Below are 6195 nucleotides of genomic sequence, written 5' to 3'. Positions count from 1 at the left end.
TTAGTGGGATGGAGGGCTGGAACTGCTGGGAATAGCCCTGAAGGACGGGGGGGGGCTGGAAGGAGGCCTCCTCGTTCCTGGAATAGCCCTGATCAAGCAGGACTTTAGTGGGATGGAGGGCTGGAACGGCTGGGGAGTGAAGCGGAGGGGGGGAAGGAGGCCTCGTTCCTGGAATAGCCCTGATCAAGCAGGACTTTAGTGGGATGGAGGGCTGGAACGGCTGGGGAGTGAAGCGGAGGGGGGGAAGGAGGCCTCGTTCCTGGAATAGCCCTGATCAAGCAGGACTTTAGTGGGATGGAGGGCTGGAACGGCTGGGGAGTGAAGCGGAGGGGGGGAAGGAGGCCTCGTTCCTGGAATAGCCCTGATCAAGCAGGACTTTAGTGAGATGGAGGGCTGGAACGGCTGGGGAGTGAAGCGGAGGGGGAAGGAGGCCTCGTTCCTGGAATAGCCCTGATCAAGCAGGACTTTAGTGAGATGGAGGGCTGGAACGGCTGGGGCCCTGATCAAGCAGTGATGGAGCGGAGGGGGGGGGGGGGAGGAGGCCTCGTTCCTGGAATAGCCCTGATCAAGCAGGACTTTAGTGGGATGGAGGGCTGGAACGGCTGGGGAGTGAAGCGGAGGGGGGAGGAGGCCTCGTTCCTGGAATAGCCCTGATCAAGCAGGACTTTAGTGGGATGGAGGGCTGGAACGGCTGGGGAGTGAAGCGGAGGGGGGAGGCCTCGTTCCTGGAATAGCCCTGATCAAGCAGGACTTTAGTGAGATGGAGGGCTGGAACGGCTGGGGAGTGAAGCGGAGGGGGGGGGGGAGGCCTCGTTCCTGGAATAGCCCTGATCAAGCAGGACTTTAGTGAGAACAGGTCCTTAAGGGAACTCTACTTCACAGTCTCCTCTTCTTGTCTGAGATCATTTATATATATGTTAGTGGTGGTACATAGACTATGTTTCATGCCTGCAGTTTTACACAAATCATTGTACAGTGTTTTTATCAAAAGAGCTTGTGTGAAAACCATGACAAAGTATTACAATACTCCGGGAAAATACATTTGAAATTGTAAAACGGTTAAAAAAAAATCACAATGTCACATTAAATCGTAACAATCCTTTCTATTTCCATGTGATTCATTTTAAAGCCTACGTCTGATCAGAGTCCATTTGTTGAAGGTGATTGTCTGACACCTCTCGTGGAGATCAGATTCCTTTGTGCAATGAAGAAGTACGGCCATCTTGGAACTGCGTAACACTGTTGAGAGTTGCGCAAGTAGCTTGGTTTGTTGTCTTCCTGTATTGAACACAGATAGACCCGTCTTCAATTTGAATATTTGTTATTCCTTTGTGCAATGAACGGCCATCTTGGAAAAGGGTAACGTTATGTGTACTGTCTGAGAGTTGGGCAAGACTTGAAAAGTAGCATTCGTAGTTTCCTCTCGTCCTCTATTGAAAACAGATAGACCAGTCTTCAATTTGATCGATTATTAACCCTTACAAATACCTAAAGTTGTATTACAAAAGCATTTTGAAATGTTTTGGCAAAGTTTACAGGTAACTTTTTAAGTATTTTGTAGTGACTTCGCGCAAATTGGAAGCTGTTTTTTTCTGGATCAAACGCGCCAAATAAATGGACATTTTGGATATATATGGACGGAATTAATCAAACAAAAGAATAATTTTTGATGTTTATGGGACATATTGGAGTGCCAACAAAAGAAGCTCGTCAAAGGTAAGGCATGATTTATATTTTATTTCTGCGTTTTGTGCCTGCAGGGTTGAAATATGCTACTCTCTCTTTGTTGACTGTTGTGCTATCATCAGATAGTAGCATCTTATGCTTTCGCCGAAAAGCCTTTTAAAAATCTGACATGTTGGCTGGATTCACAACGAGTGTAGCATTAATTTAGTATCTTACATGTGTGATTTAATGAAAGTTAGATTGTTATATGATTTTATTTGAATCTGGGGCTCTGCATTTTCCCTGGTTTTTGGCCAAGTGAGACGCGACTGTCCCCCTATCCTAGAGAGATTTTAAACCATTTTTTGAGTCGTCGTTTTTTTTTTGCTGTTGCGGCAAAGTGAATATTTTTCAGGGCTTGTTTCATCAGCTTTCTCCAATTATCCGTGGGAATCTGTCAGTCAGAAGGAGGTTCGGAGTGGGAGTAGCTTTGTTATTTCTGTTATTAATGAATCTGTGTTAAACAAAGGCAGAGAACACAAAGAGGCACAGAGAAGCTTTAAGAGCAACGTGCAGTAATTAGAACATGTTCCATCATTTGAGCAAATCTCCCCCTCTCCCTCCGCCTCCCCTCCCTCCCCCTCTTCCTCCGCCTCCCCTCCCTCCCCCTCTCCCTCCGCCCCCCTCCCTTCCCCCTCCGCCTCCCCTCCCTCCCCCTCTCCCTCCGCCTCCCCCTCCCTCCCCTCCCTCCCTCCTCCGCCTCCCCTCCCTCCCCCTCTTCCTCCGCCTCCCCTCCCTCCCCCTCTTCCTCCGCCTCCCCTCCCTCCCCCTCTTCCTCCGCCTCCCCTCCCTCCCCCTCTTCCTCCGCCTCCCCTCCCTCCCCCTCTTCCTCCCTCCCCCTCCCCTCCCTCCCCTCTTCCTCCGCCTCCCCTCCCCCCCCTCCCTCCCCTCCCCTCCCCCCTTCCTCCTTCCCCTCCCTCCCCTCCCTCCTCCTCCCTCCCTCCCCCTCCTCCCCTCCCCCCCCCCTCCCCTCCTCCTCCTCCCCTCCCCTCCCCCTCTTCCTCCTCCCCCCCTCCCCCTCCCCCTCCCTCCCTCCTCCTCCTCCTCCCTCCCTCTTCCTCCTCTCCCCTCCCCCCTTCTCTCCCCCTCCCTCCCCTCTTCCTCCTCCTCCTTCCTCTCTCTCTCTCCCTCCCTCTCCTCCTCCTTCTTTCCTTCCTCTCCCTCCTTCCCTCCCCCTCTTTCCCCCTCCTCCTCCTCCCCTCCCTCCCTTCCTCCCTCTTCTTCCTCCTCCTCCCTCCCTCCCTTCCTCCCTCTTCTTCCTCCTCCTCCTGCCACTTCTCCACTCTCCTCTTCCTCCTCCACCCTCTCTCCCTACCTTCCTCCCACCTCCTCCCTTCCTCATCCTCCCTTTTCTTTACTTTCATCTGACCTCGGACTTAAAAACAGCTCAATTTAATCAGACATTTTTTTTTTGTCTTAGTGGAAAAAAGTCATGCTCTTTTTTGTTACACCTGGATAATCACTTCCTAACTTTTATTAATTTAAAAAATATATATATTTAGTTTTACCTCAGTGCTCTCTCTGTTACATTATCTCTCTCTCTCTCTCTCTCTCTCTAAGTGATTATATTTCTGAGATGAGCTGGGGAATATTTGGAACTTGGTTCAAATTAATTTAATTCAATAATCTCAGAGTTTTATATTATTCTTGTTATAGTCCTCAAGGACATTCTGGAGAAAGAAAAATAAAACTAAACAATTTGTTCTTAATTGATCTAGTCTCAATTCATTATTACAATTAAGTTTTAGATTTTCATCCTAAGTAATATGCTGTGGTCGTGTCAAACTGATTTCTAAAGTTCCATTGTCTGAAATCCATTTACATGGTTGTATTTAAAACACGCTAAGTGACATCATTATGTGTTTCTGTGATCGATACTGAATCCTCTTCAGTAACTAGTATGACTTTACTATTTACTGTGATCGATACTGAATCCTCTTCAGTAACTAGTATGACTTTACTATTTACTGTGATCGATACTGAATCCTCTTCAGTAACTAGTATGACTTTACTATTTACTGTGATCGATACTGAATCCTCTTCAGTAACTAGTATGACTTTACTATTTACTGTGATCGATACTGAATCCTCTTCAGTAACTAGTATGACTTTACTATTTACTGTGATCGATACTGAATCCTCTTCAGTAACTAGTATGACTTTACTATTTACTGTGATCGATACTGAATCCTCTTCAGTAACTAGTATGACTTTACTATTTACTGTGATCGATACTGAATCTTCTTCAGTTGAGTAAATGCAGTCAAGATGGATTAAACACAGGCTGGATTAAAGACAGGCTGGATTAAAGACAGGCTGGATTAAAGACAGGCTGGATTAAACAAAGGCTGGATTAAAGACAGGATGGATTAATGACAGGCTGGATTAATGACAGGCTGGATTAAACAAAGGCTGGATTAATGACAGGCTGGATTAATGACAGGCTGGATTAATGACAGGCTGGATTAAATACAGGCTGGATTAAAGACAGGATGGATTAATGACAGGCTGGATTAATGACAGGCTGGATTAATGACAGGCTGGATTAAATGGATTAAATACAGGCTGGATTAAAGACAGGCTGGATTAATGACAGGCTGGATTAATGACAGGCTGGATTAATGACAGGCTGGATTAAAGACAGGCTGGATTAATGACAGGCTGGATTAATGACAGGCTGGATTAAATACAGGCTGGATTAATGACAGGCTGGATTAATGACAGGCTGGATTAATGACAGGCTGGATTAATGACAGGCTGGATTAATGACAGGCTGGATTAAAGACAGGCTGGATTAAAGACAGGCTGGATTAAAGACAGGCTGGATTAATGACAGGCTGGATTAATGACAGGCTGGATTAATGACAGGCTGGATTAATGACAGGCTGGATTAAAGACAGGCTGGATTAAAGACAGGCTGGATTAATGACAGGCTGGATTAATGACAGGCTGGATTAATGACAGGCTGGATTAAATACTAGCTGGATTAATGACAGGCTGGATTAAAGACAGGCTGGATTAAAGACAGGCTGGATTAATGACAGGCTGGATTAAAGACAGGCTGGATTAAAGACAGGCTGGATTAAAGACAGGCTGGATTAATGACAGGCTGGATTAATGACAGGCTGGATTAATGACAGGCTGGATTAATGACAGGCTGGATTAATGACAGGCTGGTGTAAATAGTACAAACATATTTATTCATGTATTTATGTATTTGTTTAGATTTTAATCATAGAAGTAATTTAACAAAGCAGTTTATTGCTTTACGCTAAGAACCATTCGTCAGGTTCGGACTAAGACACAAACACACAGAGAGCAACAAAAACACAGGTTCCATTTCTCAGGCCGACATCAACGTCCATCCTTCAATTTCCGCTTTTAATAACAAGCTCTCCGTAGGCTCCTGAGGCTCTGCCCAGACCGGAGATGAGAGGAGGAGTGTTTAGGGGATATGCTGTTACGGAGAATCATTTGGACGGGGGACGTGGAAGTGACAAACGAACGAGATGGGAGTCTGTGACCTTCCTCCTTTTGGCAGAACCAGTCCGACATTGAAGAAGAAAAATAGCAGGTACACACACACACACACACACACACACACACACACACACACACACACACACACACACACACACACACACACACACACACACACACACACACACACACACACACACACACACACACCCCTCCGAACCTTCAAACCAGATCTCCTGTGGGGGGTCCTGTCATGTCAAGGACACAGCATGGCCACTTCAGTAACAAACATCCAATTTATCCCTCCTCTCAGAATTCACAACAAGCCAGGAGGCAGGCAGTCGCTCTCCTCGCCTCCAAACAGTCATAAATATGTAGAAATACAGGAAAATAATCTACCACAGCACACTGCCCTCCTCCTTCATCAAAAGTCTGTGACTTTCAGCTTCCGTAAAGTGGATTGTGGGAAGGGTGAGCTAAAACTCGCTGGGGAAGAGTTTGGAGGAAGGTTGAGGTAAAGCCGTGGTCAGGTGTGTAACCTGAAGGACAGCCAATGGTTAGTTCCAACCAGAGTCATTTCTACATATGGTCCTGGCTCTGGCTCCAACTGTAGGTCCCAGTGAGACACTCAGAAAGCTGAGGTAAAACAGTGGTCAGGTGTGTGACCTGAAGGACAGCCGATGGATAGGTTCAGTTACACAAGGAGAACTCCCACTACATGTCCCAATGTGCCACCAGCAGGCGTCCATTGTATAATTGACGCCTGTAACTTTTTGGGACGGATGTCAGGTGTGCTTTTTATTAATATCTCCACTCCTCCTCTCCTCTCCACTCCTCTCCAATTCTCTCCTCTCCTCTCCTCTCCACTCCTCTCCTCTCCTCTCCTCTCCTCTCCTCTCCTCTCCTCTCCACTCCTCTCCTCTCCTCTCCTCTCCTCTCCTCTCCTCTCCACTCCTCTCCTCTCATCTCCTCTCCTCTCCTCTCCTCTCC

Source organism: Oncorhynchus keta, unplaced genomic scaffold, assembly GCF_023373465.1.
Source record: "Oncorhynchus keta strain PuntledgeMale-10-30-2019 unplaced genomic scaffold, Oket_V2 Un_scaffold_16132_pilon_pilon, whole genome shotgun sequence".
In the NCBI taxonomy this organism is placed as follows: Eukaryota; Metazoa; Chordata; class Actinopteri; order Salmoniformes; family Salmonidae; genus Oncorhynchus; species Oncorhynchus keta.
The sequence above is the reverse complement of the archived record's forward strand: the minus strand, read 5'-3'. Positions refer to the sequence as shown.